Source organism: Nyctereutes procyonoides, unplaced genomic scaffold (genome assembly GCF_905146905.1).
Source record: "Nyctereutes procyonoides isolate TBG_1078 unplaced genomic scaffold, NYPRO_anot_genome, whole genome shotgun sequence".
Classification (NCBI taxonomy): domain Eukaryota; kingdom Metazoa; phylum Chordata; class Mammalia; order Carnivora; family Canidae; genus Nyctereutes; species Nyctereutes procyonoides.
This window is the reverse complement of record NW_026575030.1, coordinates 724,564-740,074: the sequence shown is the minus strand read 5'-3', so window position 1 is coordinate 740,074 and position 15,511 is coordinate 724,564. Positions and strand designations below refer to the sequence as shown.

At 35.7% G+C, this 15,511-nt stretch overlaps 1 protein-coding gene across 2 annotated transcripts in view; it reads right to left on the bottom strand.

Annotated features, from left to right (window-relative positions):
* Positions 1-15,511, bottom strand: part of ZRANB3 (zinc finger RANBP2-type containing 3) — a 313,553-nt gene that overhangs the window by 101,841 nt on the left and 196,201 nt on the right. The gene's annotated exons all lie outside the window — the stretch shown is intronic.

Sequence of the window (15,511 nt, the reverse complement as noted above, 5' to 3'; positions counted from 1 at the left end):
AACTTTATGCTCAACTAATATACGATAAAGGAGGAAAGACGATCCACTACAAGAAAGACAGTGTCTTCAATAAATGGTGCTGGGAAAATTGGACATCCACATGCAGAAGAATGAAACTGGACCACTCTCTTGCACCATACACAAAGATAAACTCAAAATAGATGAAAGATCTAAATGTGAGACAAGATTCCATCAAAATCCCAGAGAAGAACTCAGGCAACACCCTTTTTGAACTTGGCCACAGTAACCGGAGAAGGACAAACAGTGTATGTTCTCATTCATTTGGGGAATATGAATAATAGCGAAAGGGAATATAAGGGAAGGGAGAAGAAATGTGTGAGAAATATCAGAAAGGGAGACAGAACATAAAGACTTCTAACTCTGGGAAATGAACTAGGGGTGGTGGAGGGGGAGGAGGGTGGGGGGTGGGGGTGAATGGGTGACGGGCACTGAGGGGTACACTTGATGGGATGAGCACTGGGTGTTATTCTGTATGTTGGTAAATTGAACACCAATAAAAATTAATTTATAAAAAAAAAAAAAGAAAATCATATTTAATATGGAATTGGGATTATTTAACTATGCCAGAGTTCATTTGTGTATGTGTTTTGGAGGGGAAGGTATAAAAAAGCCAGGAGATTCTGAAACTAGGAAACATTCCTGACTTCAGATCTTGTCCTTTTCTTTTTTAACTCTCAGTTTCCAAAATGTGTGAAACAGGAAGGTCCCCTATTTTAGACAAATGATTGAATAAAAGGTAGGTTGTGCCAAATATGAACTATTAAGCAACTCTTCATAAGAACCAAGCATAGGTTGGAGAGAATCGGATAATATTTTTTGCAAATCATATTTCGGACAAGGGATTAATATTCAAAATATATAAAAAAACTCATAGAACTTAACAACAACAAAACAACCTGGTTAAAAAATAGGCAGAGGATCTAAGTAGACATTTTCCAAAGAAGACATACAGCTGACCAACAGGCACATGAAATGATGTTCAACATCACTAACTTACTAGGGAAATGCAAATCAAAACCACTATGAGATAGTATCTCGGGATCCCTGGGTGGTGCAGCGGTTTAGCGCCTGCCTTTGGCCCAGGGCGCGATCCTGGAGACCCGAGATCGAGTCCCATGTCGGGCTCCCGGTGCATGGAGCCTGCTTCTTCCTCTGCCTGTGTCTCTGCCTCTCTCTCTCTCTGTGTGTGTGTGACTATCATAAATAAATAAAAAATTAAAAAAAAAGAGATAGTATCTCATACCTGATGGTATGGCTATTATCAAAAAGACCAGAAATAGTGTTAAAGAGGATGTAGAGAAAAGAGAACTCTCATATTCTGTTGGTGGGGATGTATACTGGTCTAGCTACTATGGGACACAGTATTCCTTAAAAAATTAAGACTAGACCCACCATATGATCTAGCTATTCTACTTCTGGGTATTTATGCAAAAAATACACAAATGCTGATTCAAAAAAGATACATACATTACTATGTTCACTGCAGCATTATTTACAAAGCTGAGAAATGGATATGTCCATTGATGGAAGATGTGATATGTATACACATACACACACAGACACACACACAATGGACTACTACTCAGCCACAAAAAAAAAAATAGTGAAATCTTGCTGTTTGTGACAACATGGTTTAATCTTCAAGGTACTATGCTAAATGAAATGTCACACAGGGAATGGCCATGGGGGAGTGGGAAAAATGGGTGAAGAGGATCAATTGTATGGTGATAGGTGGTAACTGGAGTTTTGGTGGTGATTCTTGCATACAGATGTTTAATATAATGTTGTACACCTGAAGCTTATATAATGTTACATACCAATTTATCTCAATTAAAAAGAAGTTTATAAATCTTCCCAGGTCTCCAAATCCAGGAAAATAAAACATTTTTATTAACTGACCATTGGACACACATCTATAATGCCTTTTCTACATTTTCTACTGCTTATACTTTGATTGCCTCTTCACATGACAACCTTGTACCTACAAAGAAATATAATTCAGACTTGAACCAAGCATGGATGATCAAATTTTATTATTGTTACTTTTTAAAAGTTTCTTTCAGGTTTGTAACTTATCAGCATGTTTTATAAAATTATTTTTGAATTGTCAAATTTGAAAAATCTATCAAGTTTCTGCTATATATCAGCTCTATGAATTTGAAAAATTATTCTGGCCCTGTACCACTTCAACCTTGCTTCTCCACTATTCATATCCTTCCAGCACCAGGTACCAAGGACAAGTTCACAAACCAGTACATCTGCCATCCCTGCTCTAGGAATATTCCTGAAAGCCATTACCACATTGAGTTGACTTTCAATAACCTAACTATACATGGAAATTACTGAGAACTACATAAATATAGCCTTCTAAACTCAAACTAAATGTACCTTCAATATACTTTCCTCTTACCGTGACCCCCAAAATGCTTGCTGATACTCCAATACCAGCATACAATACAAATACCCATATAATACATAGATTTAACATTATACACACACACACACACACACAAGAACTAGAAAGAGATCTTTCAATCTATTAATATTAAAATAGCCTACTTCTATAAATATGACAGGGACACAAGACCTGTGAAAGCTGCCAAAGCCCTCCCGGAGCCTTGAAATGGGCCTAGATAAATGGGTGATTCTATAAGGTTCATTAGTTTTAGGGAAAGGAAAGAAAAGCATACAAGTTTGTCAGTGCAATAACAAAGAGGTAGCTATGTAGATGAAAGGGGAAAGGTGTAAATAAATAATAAAAAAGAAATATTTTTTAAAATAGCAGCAGAATGGTTTAAGGTGAAATTAAACATAAAACAAACTGAATTCTTAAGAACCAAAAATTAACAACAAAATTTTTAATGTCTCTACACAAGTTATAAAACATGAACCTTAAAACTACTTTGAGATTAATATAGCCATTTTCTCATTCAGATTTACAAAGTAAAATTTCCTTTTTCCTTTTCTAAGTAAGAATAAACACAAACTTATTTTTTTATTACATATATTTTTAAAAAGGCATTTCTCAATAGGCACAAGTTATTAGTTCATGATGGTGAAATAGGAAGTATATGGCCAAGAATATGCATGCTCATCTATGTTCCTAGAAACATACATACAGATACGTGAAACACATAAAAGCACACATACAGAGTTAACATTTGAATTTGGAAATTACCCTCTGATTTAAAAAATATATTTTTAAAGATTTTGTTTATTTATTTGAGAGAGAGAAAGAGAGAGCACAAGAAGTGGAAGAAGGAGAGGGAGAAGCAGACTCCCCACTGAGCGAGAACTCCAAAGCAGAGCTCCATCCCAGAACTCTGGGATCATGACCTGAGCTGGACACAGATGCCAACTGACTGAGCCACCCAGGCACACTTGATTTTTTTTTTTTTAATGTAAGTTCTCTTATGTCCCTTAACAGCTATTCTTTTTCCTAATCCCCACCTCCTGGGAAAAACTAAACCATTTCTGCCCCTATAGTTGTGCACATTCCAGAATGATATATAAATATAATCCTACAGTGTGCAGCCTTTTAAATCTGATTTTTCACTTGCCATAATTCATTTGAAATTCATCTATGTTGTTGTATGTATTTGTAGTTCATTTCTTTTCTGATGTATAATATATTCCAGTTTATGGCTATATCATGACTTGTTTATATTAATCAGTTGAAGAACATCTGGATTATTTCAAGTTTTAGGTGACTATAAAAAGCTGCTATAAACATTTGCACACAGATTTTTTGGTGAACATATGTTTTCATTTATCTTGACTAAATACCCAAATTGGGATCCCTGAGTTGTATGGTAGGGGTATGTTTAAGTTCATAAGAAATTGAACCTATATCATTTTGCATTCCCACCAGCAATATATGTAAGATCCATTGTTTAGTATTGTTGCCATCATTTGGTATTGTCAGTTTGTAAAATATTACCTATTTTAATGCATGTAGACTGGTATCTCACTGTGGTTCCAACTACTATCTGTCTAATATTTAATGATGTCAAACATCTTTTTTTTAGCATATGTGCTGCCGAAGTGAGTACATGTCAAACATCTTTTGAAGTGCTTATTTGAATTTTCTATATCTTCTTAGATGAAGTCCCTAACTTAACACTGACATTTTTTGTTTTATTATTGTTTTGAGAGATTTGATATAATTTTTTATAAATTCTTTTGTATATTACAAAAATATATATATAAACATATCTTGTTTATTAAATATGTGCTTTACAAATAAGGTTTGTGGCTTGTCCCATTCATTCTCTTAATAGAAGGTACCTTTAGAAAAGATTTTTTTTCAGGATGCCTGGATGGCTCAGCAGTTAAGCATCTGCCCTCAGGTTGGGGTGTGATCCTGGAGTCCCGGGATGGAGTCTCACATCAGACTCCCTGCATGGAGCCTGCTTCTCCCCCTGCCTTTGCCTCTGCCTCTGCCTCTCTCTGTCATGAATAAATGAATAAAATCTTCAAAAAAAAAAGATTTTTTTCAATTTTAAAGTAATAAATTTCATCACATTTTTCTTTTATAGTTCATGTTTCTTATATCCTATATAGTAAAAGATATTTGCACAAACCAAGGTCACAAAGATTTACTCTTTTATTTCCCTTAAGTAATTTTATTTTAAATTTAGAATTTTAATTAGTTTTTCAATTGTGGTAAATATCCAACATGAAATTTGTCATCTTAGTCATTTCTAAGTGTATAGCTCAGTAGTATCAAGTAATTCATAAAAGTGCATACCCTACCGCCATTAATCACCAGAACTTGTTTCATCTTGTAAAACTAAAACTCTGCATCCATTAAACAATAACTCCTCATTCACCAATACCTCCAGGCCCCGGCAATCTCCATTCTACTTTACCTCCCTATGACTTATAGTTACTCTAAGTACCTCATATAAGAAGAATCACATGGTATTTGTCTTTTGGAGACTGGCTTATTACATTCAGCATAATGTCCTCAAGTTTCATCTATATTGCTAGTTATGTTAGAGTTTTCTTTTTTTTTTTAAGGCTGAATACTATTCGAAAATGTGTATAAACTACATTTTGCTTATCTAGTCATCCATTAATGGAAACAAGGGTTGATTTCACATTTTACTACTATGAATAATGCTGCTATGAATCAGGTGTACAAATATCTTGTCAAGATCCTGCTTTCAATTCTTTGGAATATATCCCAGAAGTAAAATTGCTGGATCATATGGTAATTCAGCCCACTGCCTTCTGGTCTCCAAAGTTTCTTTCTTTCTTTCTCTCTTTTTTTAAAAGATTTTATTTATTTATTTATTTGAGAGACAGAAAGAAGAAGAGAGAGAGAGCACGAGAGAGGGGAGGGTCAGAGGGAAAAGCAGACTCTCTGCTGAGTGGAGAACCCAATGTGGGGCTTAATCCTGGGAGTCCAGGATCATGACCTGAGCTAAAGGCAGACACTTAACTGACTAAGCCACTCAGATGCCCCAAAGTTTCTGATGAATTATCTGCTGATAATGTTTTTGAGGATTTCTTATATACGAAGAGCTGTTTATCACTTGCTGCTTTCAAGATTTTCTTTGTCTTTAGGAAATTTGATTATACTGTATCTCTGTGTTAGTCTCTGAGTTAATCTTGGAGTCTGTTAATCTTCTGGGTATATATAATCATGTCATCAAATTTAGAAAGTTTTCGGTTCTCCTTTCTTCAAATATTCTCTCAGCCCCTTTCTTTCTCTCTTCTTCTGGGGCATCCACAATGCATATGTTTACCTATTTGATGGTTCATACAGGTCCCTTAGGTTCTGTTCGCTTTTCTTCATACTTTTTTCTTTCTGTTCCTCAGACTCAAAAATTGCCATTGTCCTGTCTTCAAGGTCTTTGATCCTTACTTCCGCCTGCTCAGATCTGTCTCTGAAACCCTCAATTAAGTTTTCATTTCAGTTCTTACATTTTGCAGCTCCAGAATTTCTTTTTGGTTTCCTTTTTTAGGTTTTCTGCTTCTTCACATATTTTTTGTTCAAACCTCATTTTCTTGACTTTCTCCACATCTTTAGTTCTTTGAGTATCTTTATGAAAGCTGTTTTACTCTTTGTCTAGATCTGTCATTAGGTCTTTTTCAGTTGACTTCAATTTGTCCAACGCTTTACTGTTACTTTATATCCATTATGATTTTATTGTTGAAAATTAAATGTTTGAATCTAATAATGTAACTAAATCAGATTCTCCCCCTCCTCTGTGTTCTACTGTGGTTTTCTTTGTTGTTGTTGTTATTCCTTTTGATTATTTATTCATTTATTTTTAAACTTTTGTCAGCTGTCTCTGTGCGAAGGATAAGACTGAGGTATAAACTTAAGGTCTTCTCTGGTCTCTTCTGAGCCTGTGCCTTTTCCTGGGCATGCACAGTCACTTTCAAATTTAACCCTCATGCGCATTTGTGTTTGGAAGTCTTAGTCTTTAATATTTGGTTCCCAAATGGAGAAAAAAAAAAAAAAAGAAAAACTGGGGAAATGGCACCTGCCCCTTAAATTCTCTAGAAGTTGCTTTAGCCACAAGTGGTGGTGGGGTGAGGGGCTTGCAATGGGGATGGGTGCAACAACAATGGATGCTCCCACTTTATCTGCACCCCTATGCTGAGAAGCAGCAAACAGTTATCAGAGAAGAGATCTCTGATATTTGGAGAATAGGGTCATTTTTGCCCATCCTGGTTCCCATAAGTTGTGTGCAACTTGCTCTAGGAAGATGTATGAAGCTGTCTGCCTTGGGACTGGAGGTGGAAGATGGTAACTATTACTTTGGTAAGAGCTGGAATTGACTGAAATTAACTACAACTTACTGTCCAGGCCTTCCCCTGGAAGTTGCAAGTCTTCAATATACTCCAGAGTTCCAAAATTATGACATCAAAGATTCTGTGGGTGCCAATCGTTGTCTAGATGGGAAGACAATTCCTGATGATTCCTACTCTGCCATCTTCCCAGCATCCTCTACCAACCATTTCACTTAAATTTTGCATATGAAGATACATCCACGAAAACAAAAGAAACAAAAGCAAAAATGAACTATTGGGACTTCATCAAGATAAGAAGCTTTTGCACAGCAAAGGATACAGTCAACAAAACTCAAAGACAACCTACAGAATGGGAGAAGATATTTGCAAATAACATATCAGATAAAGATATGATATGGGCTAGTTTCCAAAATCTATAAAGAACTTATTAAACTCAACACCAAAGAAACAAACAATCCAATAATGAAATGGGCAAAAGACATGAAGAGAAATCTCACAGAGGAAGACATAGACATGGCCAAGATGCACATGAGAAAATGCTCTGCATCACTTGCCATCAGGGAAATACAAATCAAAACCACAATGAGATACCACCTCACACCAGTGAGAATGGGGAAAATTAACAAGGCAGGAAACAACAAATGTTGGAGAGGATGCGGAGAAAAGGGAACCCTCTTACACTGTTGGTGGGAATGTGAACTGGTGCAGCCACTCTGGAAAACTGTGTGGAGGTTCCTCAAAGAATTAAAAATAGACCTGCCCTACGACCCAGCAATTGCACTGTTAGGGATTTACCCCGAAGATTCAGATGCAATGAAACGCCGGGGCACCTGCACCCCGATGTTTCTAGCAGCCATGTCCACAATAGCCAAACTGTGGAAGGAGCCTCGGTGCCCATCGAAAGATGAATGGATAAAGAAGATGTGGTTTATGTATACAATGGAATATTACTCAGCCATTAGAAACAACAAATACCCACCATTTGCTTCAACGTGGATGGAACTGGAGGGTATTATGCTGAGTGAAGTAAGTCAATCGGAGAAGGACAAACAGTGTATGTTCTCACTCATTTGGGGAATATGAATAATAGTGAAGGGGAATATAAGGGAAGGGAGAAGAAATGTGTGGGAGATATCAGAAAGGGACACAGAACATAAAGACTTCTAACTCTGGGAAATGAACTAGGGGTGGTGGAAGGGGAGGAGGGCGGGGGGTGGGGGTGAATGGGTGACGGGCACGGAGGGGGACACTTGACGGGATGAGCACTGGGTGTTATTCTGTATGTTGGTAAATTGAACACCAATAAAAATTAATTTATAAAAAAAATAAATAAATTTTGCATATGGTGTAAGATATTGAGCTGCTGTTTCTGCTTTTCTTCTCTTTCTGTCTGTTTCTGCATATGGATATCTAATTATTCCAAGTACATTTGGTGAAAAGACACCTTTCCACATAGAACTGCCTTGTATTTTTTTAAAAAATCAGTTGACTATAGAGTTTCCTAATTGGTGAACATGTAGGATATGTAAGGGAGAGTGGAGTGACTAGAGAAGTCATGGAATCTTCACACCCTTTCCCTATACCTTGCCCTATGTATCTCTCAGCTGGATGTTCTTAAGCATGGAGGATAAAACTGGAATTTCTGGCAAGACTAAGGAGGACCAGGAAAGAAAATTAACAACAAAGGGGTTAGAGGCCCAGAGCTAAGTATGAACCCTTGAGACTCTGTGCCTCCTTAACAGACCTTGACATCTGCCCTGAAGGTGTTAAGTCAACCTTGCAGTATCAACCTTGACATAGATGATCAGTTTTTTTTGAAAAAAAAATTTTTTTTTTAAAGGTCTAGAAGGAAACAATTAGTGGAAAGAAACAACTTTAACAAAATCTGGCAGTAGAAGGTAAGGACTAGCAGGAAGTAAGATTTAATGTGCAGCTTTCATTTCACCATCTTTTTTTCACGTGTTGCACGAAGATGCCACATAAAGAAAACATTGTCTATCTCCCAAGAAATAGCTCATGAGGTGTTAATGAGAAAATCCCTTCTCCCCAGAGCTAACTCTTAGGACAACTTAATTCTGAATAAATCGGATCACATAAGGAAATCAGTATTCACGTTACCACACAAATGACAATCTGAGACAATCCAAATGACTCTCATGAGACAGGAAGTGGTTTTCAGTGTCTAGAAAAAATGTTCTATTCTTTCAAACAGGGCTCAGCAGACATAGTATAGAAGAGTTCAAATTATTAGTTAACTAAGGGAAGTACTAAGGTTGTAAAAAGGAGTGACAGTGCAAAAAAAGAGAAAAATGGAGAAAAGAAAAAAAAAGGAGATGAAGTAGAGGCACCAAATTTAAATCACACTCCTCGTTGGAGGTAAGTTGCATGGTGCAATAACAAGATCCTGGGAGTGGAAGTCAGATGACCAATGTTTGAATATTGAGTTCTGCACCTCTTAGTTACATAATATTGTACTCATCACTTAATCTTTTAATCCTCACTATTTCTATCTGTGAAATGAGAAAATAACACCTTTTCAAAAGATTATGGAAAGAATATGAACATGTGTGAATAAAACATACAAATCATTAAAATCAATGTGCCATATATGTATGGGTCTATTTCTAGATTCTCTGTCCTTTCCCACTGATCTACATGTCTCTAGTTTGTCACACAAAAAATAGTGTGAGCTTTCCAACTTTGTTCTTTTTCAAAGATGTGAGGCCTATACTTGGCTTTTGCATATAAATTTTAGATTTAAAATACAAATTTTACCAAAAAGTCCTTCTGAAAATTTGATTATTATTACATTAAATCAATATAACAATTTGAGAAGAAGGGTCATTTCAAAAATTGTGGCTCTTCTAGTCTATGAACATGTTATTCTACTTCATTTATTTGGATCTTCTTTTTTCTTTAATGTCCAACTTTATAAAAAACAACCAACCTGTTTTTTATAAAGCTAGCTGTAGCATTTTGTCTTTCCACTACAATATATGAAACATTTACACTAAAAATTAGGACAAATGATGAAAATGGGAGAAATTTAGAAAATTCTATTCTTATATTAAATAATGTGTAATTCAGTGTGTAATTCACACTGTATCAACTAAAAAAATATACAAATTACAAAGAGGAACCAACCTACTATAAACACATCAGAAAAAGAAAGTAAGAGTGGGGAAGATCTGTTATAGGAATATAGACTGAAAAATTGGAAATAGAGTAAAAAGACAAAAACTAAGAGAGATTATAAAGTTGATAAAGAATAATAGACTAGATGAATAGAACACAAATTTGTTCCACAAATCGTGATATATTAGGTTGCTTGGAAACTCAAGTAACATATCATCACGAAAAGAGCAGAAGGTACATTACAAAGTAAGTCATCAAGCTGCAGATAAAAGGAATCATCAAATTGTAATTTTTTCCCACCCTAAACATAGTTGATGGGATGAAAGACATGGAAAATGTTTGAGGAAGATATGCAGAATTATTTCTTGCATCCAGTCAGACAGTTGGTTAGGGGGATGTTTACCATTCAACTGACTTTTGAGATAAAAAAAACTTTGGGAAGTCCAGCATTCTGAGACACAATATACTGTCCAGAAGACCATACATGTTTATCAGTAAACTGGATACCTGAGTGCTCTAAACTTTAAAATGCAGGAAAAAGTAAGAAGTTGCTGTTTCATTTAAGGGAATATAAGAATTCAGATGCTGAGCCATGTGTATGGGACAGATGGCTTCTCAGGAGTACACTCATCTCCTGTTAGTAAAGTTCTTCGAGCTCTGTAAAACAGCAGATTCTGAACCACTAGGAACCAAGTCAGGGAAAAGATGCTTGAATATGTATAAAAAATTCACATAGATGGAAATAATGTTTTATGTTTCTTTAGCAGAGCAAATATTAAGATGTAATTGAATGATCAATTAGTGATCAGGACCAAAAGAAGTGATTTAACTGAAGCAAACTACTCACCTAAACAAAATACACCTGTATCTCAATTATGGAGATAAGCAAACATATGAATCAAAGAACTATTTTTTCTAACTATTTAGATACATTTGGAAGCAAGTTAAAAATTTATCCAGATGTATGAAAATATATTACTTCACAAAATATCTCAAATTTAAATTATGACTTAGCAGTTCTTATGCAGAGCTAAGTTAGAATTGTGAATAGCCTAAGTGTAAGCTTCTTATGAACAAACACCATGTCTTTGTATTCCTGGCATCTAGTATGATGCCTGACATATAGTAACTGATTTATGAATAAACAAATGGATGAAGTGACTAATGAATATACCCCACGGTTCTTGAGAATAGAAATACTTGAGAAAGCAAAAACTAAAGCACTAACTGGAGTTTGCAAATGGACATATAATTAAGCATAGCAAATTAATCACATTTATCAATTATTTCTATGGAAAACCTTCTAAAACAAGAAGAAATGAACTTAAAAGCTATTAAATAATAAGACCAAAGAGAACGAGAGAAGAAACAGTGGATAAGGAATTTCAAACAATTTATGGTAAAGAGAAAGTATGTAGAGGCAATGTCCTGGTTAAAACTCTTAACTATAAGGAACAAACTGAGGGTTGCTGGAGAGGAGGTAGATGGCAGGATGGGGTAACTGGGTGCTGCGCATTCAGGTGCACTTGATATGAGCCCTGGGTGTCATACACAAATGATGAAACACTAAATTCTACCCCTGAAATTAATAATACACTATCTGTTAACTAACTTGAATTTAAATGCAATCTTTAAAATACATATTTTTATAAGATTTTATTTATTTATTTGAGAGAGAGAGTAAATTAGAGAGAGAGCACAAGCAAGGGCAGGGGCAGAGAGAAAAGCAGCCTCCCCTGAATAGGGAGCCCCTTGTGGGGCTCGATCCCAGGACCTTGGGATCATGACCTGAGCTGAAGGCAGACACTTAACCGATGGAGCCACCCAGGCACTCCTAAATAAAATCTTAAACAAACAAACAAACCAACAAACCATGGTGAGTAAACACATACATTTATCCTCAATCAAAATGAATACAAAGCAATATGAATGTGTTAACTCATCATGACAAAGATAATGGAAAACAAAAACAAAAACACCAAAAACCACAACAGTCAACAATGTGAACATATTCTAAAGCAGAAATAAACCTGAAGAAGCTAACGAAACCAGAAAAGCTATATAGTAACAACTTAAAGAGGGCTGTCCACAAATTCCTAGAATGTCTCAGAAACTAAGAGCATCAGGTCAGGTACCTTAGAAGGTGGAAGTATGACATGGTAGCTAAAACCAGGGACACTGGATGAAAAGTTTGTATAAGGAATGGTTAAATGCCCAGGTTCTCTAGTCATTCCCATGTCATCGTGTTACTATCCTACCCTCACAAGACAATAGTTTTATTCTATAAAGAAACTGAACTAATGTTCAAGCCTAAAGGACTAAGAATAGTAGAAGGGTGGAGGGAGGCACCATATGGAACCAAGACAGATTGAGATAAAGTCTACATACTGAGGATTGAGAACATTATTCTGCTTCCTTTGTTTATGCCACAAAAATGGTAGCTATGTTTAAAGCTTCACATACAGCACACAAGTGGAGGATACCTTTTTCTCTTAAGAATTTTAAGAAGTCACAAAGAATACATACAAATGGCTAAGAGACACATGAAAAAATGCTAAACATCACTCTGCATCAGGGAAATACAAATGAAAACCACAATGAATACCACCTCAACATCTGTCAGAATGGCTAAAATTAACAACACAGGAAACAACAGATGTCCGTGAGGATGTGGAGAATGGGGAATCCTCTTATGCTGTTGGTGGGAATGCAAACTGGTGCAGCCACTCTGGAAAACAGTATGGAGGTTCCTCAAAAGTTAAAAATAGAACTACCTACGACCCAGCAATTGAGCTACTAGGAATTTTTTTATTCATGAGAGACACACACACAGAGAGAGAGAGAGGCAGAGACACAGGCAGAGGGAGAAGCAGGCTCCATGCAGAAGCTCAATGTGGGACTCGATCCCAGTACTCCAGGATCACGCCCTGGGCTGAAGGCAGGTGCTAAACTGCTGAGCCACCTAGGGATCCCCAAGCTACTAGGTATTTATCCAAAGGAAAAAAAAATAGTGATTCAAAGGAGCGCATGTACCTCAATGTTTATAGCAGCAATGTTCACAATAGCCAAAACACGGAAAGAACCCAGATGTTCATCAACAAATGAATGGATAAAGAAGAAGTGGCATGCATATATATATTGTATATCAAAAAAATGAAATCTTGCCATTTGCAATGACATGGATGGAATTATGCTAAGCAAAGTAAGTTAGTCAGAGTAAGAAAAATATCATATGATTTCACTCATATGTGGAATTTAAGAAACAAAACAGATGGGCATAGGGGATGGGAAGAAAAAATAAAGTAAGATAAAAACATAGAGGAAGGCAAACCTCCCTGGACTCTTAACTCCAGGAAACAAACTGAAGGTTGCTGGAGAAGAAGAGGGTGGGGTGTGGGGTATGAGGTACGTGGATGATGGGCATTAAGGAGGGCACCTGTGCCTTTGGTGTTTTATGCAACTGATGAATCACTAAATTCTAGTCTTGAAACTAATAATATACTGTATGTTAACTGAATTGAATTTAAATAAATTGTTTTTAAACTCTTAAGAGGTCACAAAAAGACAATCCCCACATATTAACATTTAGGGATTTCCATACTTTTCTAGTCAAAAAGCTTTTCTAACCAATTTTTTACAATTTCAATCTTAAATATGAGTGGACATTCATGGATCCAAAGGCACTGAAGAAAGCATCCAATATGAACAACAGAGATGAAGACAATGTGAAAAGAAATTCAGAGCAAACATACGACGCAGCAACAGAAGAAAATTAAGTACAAAAAAATCCCAAAATAATACCAAAAACCTGAGTAGCAACAAGCATCTCAAAACAAGAGGCTATGAAAAAAAAAGTGAATAAGGTATAAGAAATAAAAGAAAAAGAAAAAGAAAAAAAGCTTAAAAATATATAAGATTGCAGCAATTTTCTTTAGTTTAAACAAAAATGCAACACAAGAGCTGGGTAATAAAGAAGAAATGTCCCAAAAAGAAAAAAAAGAAAAAAAATTAGAAAGTCAATACATAAATAAAAGAAGTTGCAGAAAGATATATTGAAGGAAAGGAGAAAAAATGGTAAAAATGAGTAATTTCCAGATATAAGCACTCAAGTTACCAGGTTAAAAGAAAATACCTACTATCACTAGAATAAAACAAAAACAAAAACACCCAACAAGGCATATTTTCATAAAATTAAAGATTAACCACAATAAAGGACAATCTCAGAAGCTTTCAGAATAGAGAGACATATGAATATATATAAACCATACAAAGGAACAAAAATGATAATGGTGTTGTGATTCTGTGCTTTTTCTTTTTGAAGTCTATTAATTTATTTGGGAGAAAGACAGTGCATGTGAGCAGTGGGGAGGGGCAGAGAAGAGAAAGACAAGCAGACTGCTCAATGAGCAGGGAGCCCAATGTGGGGCTCAATCTCAGGGCCCTAAGGTCATGATCTCAGCCGAAATCAAGAGTCAGATGCTTAACAGACTGAGCCACCAGGTGCACCAACCACTGTGATTCTTAATAGCAACCTTGGAATTAGAGGCAATGAAGAACTAACCTCAAAACTCTAAGGAAAAATGATTTTCAACACAGAAATATAAAATTATCAATTTCGAAATTATCTAGAAACGGTTATATAGGAATTGAAAAAGTTTAGTTTCTATGCACTATTCTTAGGAAGCTGTTGAGGGTTATCTTTCCAGAAAACCAGGAAATATTCTGAAAAGAACTAAAGAAAAAAATGTACAATATGATCCTGGAACATCTCACATCAGATACTAAGAAAGCATTCAAAGCCTAGTAGTGTTGTATAAAAGGACCGCATTGAAAATGGTCCCATTTGTTAAAGATGGGATAATTTAACCACCATCAATAAAGTGAATTGGAAAAAAATGAATTAAAAATAAAATTCTCTTGGGCAGCCCCAGTTACCCAGCGGTTTAGCACCGCCTTCAGCCTGGGGTGTGATCCTGGAGACCCGGGACCCAGTCCCACATCAGGCTCCCTGCACGGAGCCTGTTTCTCCCTTTGCCTGTATCTCTGCCTCTCTCTCTCACTCTTTCTCTCTCCGTGTCTCTCAAGAAAAAATAAAGTCTTTAAAACAATACGTGAATCTTTAAAAAAATAAAAATAAAAATTCTCACTTAGCAGACTAAGATTACAAACTTAACTTCCTTAACCTGATAAACGGCATCTATGAAAAAAAAATGTGAGAACTATACACTGAAAACTACACAGAACTATAGAAAGAAATTAAATGTAAAGACATCTCTGTTTATTAACTGAATAGAGTTCATATTATTAAAATGGCAAAACTTCCCCAAATAATCTAAACCTCAGCTGACATCTTTGCAAAAATTAACAAGCTAATCCTAAACTTCAGATAAAAATGCAAGGATTACAGAACAGCGGAAAAAAAACAACTTGAAGTAGAACAAAGTTAGAAGATTTACACTAAACAATTTTAAAAATGTAAGTCCTTACTGGAAATCATTAGAGAATGCTAGCCAAACAACTTGCTATTTCAAAAACTAATAAATAAAGAGAAATACACATTTTTTCCTGCTCTTTCTAAATAAACTGA